This window comes from Poecilia formosa, unplaced genomic scaffold (assembly GCF_000485575.1).
Source record: "Poecilia formosa unplaced genomic scaffold, Poecilia_formosa-5.1.2 Scaffold4, whole genome shotgun sequence".
Classification (NCBI taxonomy): Eukaryota; Metazoa; Chordata; class Actinopteri; order Cyprinodontiformes; family Poeciliidae; genus Poecilia; species Poecilia formosa.
In genome coordinates this window covers 2,490,947-2,492,954 of record NW_006799943.1, presented here as the reverse complement: position 1 = coordinate 2,492,954, position 2,008 = coordinate 2,490,947, and positions in this window count along the sequence as shown.

The window sequence follows — 2,008 nt, the reverse complement described above, 5'->3', positions numbered from 1 at the left end:
ACACACACACACACACACACACACACACACACACACACACACACACACACACACACACACACCAAGAACTCTTTACTCTCTATATGCTCTTTCACACACTAAAGCACACTTTCACACCTCTCCACTCTGTTCTGACATGAGAATAGACTGAAAATCTGAAAATGGTACATGTATGCTAAAGGCAGAGAGCTTTTGGAAGTCAGAAATACCGCCAGCTGAAGGAAAAGCCATGATGAGTTTTCCCTCAGTGTTGATTTCTGGCATGTAAGAAGCAAAATCTCAGGCTCTCAGCCATGAGAGCCTGAAATTAATTAATTAGTGTTGCATATGGTTGAGGTTTTTTTTTTTTTTTGAAGGCGTATGGCGAAATGTCGCTTGTCCCTTCAGCTCGGGGCCTTTTGGAGCAGACAGGCCATTCATAAGACTGAACTGAGAGGCGCTGGTCTACATGAGAGATGTAGAAGAAAAAAAAAACAGGACATGCAAGAAGCTTGTGCTACAGTTACTGCATTAATGACAACAAAAAAAAATGCTTTGTGTTTTTAAAATGATTGCGACTTGAAAACCAATTCTTTTAAAGCTGCAATATTTAACTTTTATAAAAATGTATGTTTTGTAAGTATTTGTTCAAATCATAATAATGTCGTGACGGTATAAGACAGATAATCTGTCAACAGATTCTAGCTCCTCTGCCTTTTAAATGCATCTGTCTCAATCTGCTTTCAAATATCCCTTGATTAAAATACAACAGATTCAGTTTTTTTAAGACGGATGATGCGCAGCAGCTGCTGGCAGCACAGCCACAGCACTCTCTACGTGTCAGCTGGATTCTCTGCTGAGGCTTTAATTCGCCTCATCCCATCCCAGCAAAAGGCGCTCAATGGCTCCCCTCGTCAGACCCAGGGGCCAAACATTTCTGCCTTTGTTCCCTCGGCAGAGATCGGGTTTAAAGGGATGACCAGGACAAGGGACGGTGTTCAGCAACTTTTTGGGTTGATTGTTGCTGTATGCAAAGCGGATGAAAAGGGGGGGAGAGGAGGTTAAACTGAACTTTCTGTCAATTGTTTGTATAAATCTGACAGAGAAGCAGATGCATTGTGTGGACTCCAGGTGCTTTTGATTTCCAAATCTGACCTCAGTCTCTCTTTGTAGGAAGTGCAGATTAGATTACTTTAGTAATCGCTGACTTTGTCCTCAGTAATGAGTAAAATTCACTGTTGGCTTTTATTCCGCCCAATAACTTAGCAACACCTGTAATCCTGTGTCAATCATTTGTTTATATGTAGATTTGTAAACCTGAAACTCCTTCAGTATTAGTGTAACAATGGGCCCCATGTGTTTGCTTTTAATTCAGATATTACTCTCTTTGCAGATGGCCATAGAACTTAAAGGTGCATTATGTGTTTTCCAGCCGCCATTTTATAGCATAATCAAGTAACTGTTACCGTCAGTTGTTATAGAAAATGCTATATACCAAATATGACTTCGAAGAATTTTGACTTTGTAATATAACACCTTGAGCGTCTGTCTCTTTAAGAACTTCTGCTCTTTCTGACACTCCGTCTTCATGGCTCCTCTATTAACCTTTTAACAAGGTTTTTACCACCATTACACTGAGATGTAGTTCCTATAATGAGCTCAGTAGAAGCTCAGTTCCAGGTGTTTACTAATTTCTTCTGGCTAGTCTGAAGGAGCTGAATGGATCAGTCGCAGGGAACAGTTGTTCTGTGAGGAGGAAGCACAGCTGAATGGTTGCCATGGAGATTAAATGATTTCTGTGAACTTTTCAGTTTTATTAAGCCAGAACTGCATTTGCTTCAGTCTTATCCAAAATCTAAAAATCTTAAGTGGACCAAACCTGAGCTGTAACTGGATTCAGTGTTGAGTTTTTCCTCACTGAGGAACAGCTTACTGTGTTTTTCAAAATATAATCTGAATTTTTTTTCAGGTTTTAGCTTGACTTTGTCATGATGTGTGGATGAGGAGAGACGCAGAGACCCAGGTTGTG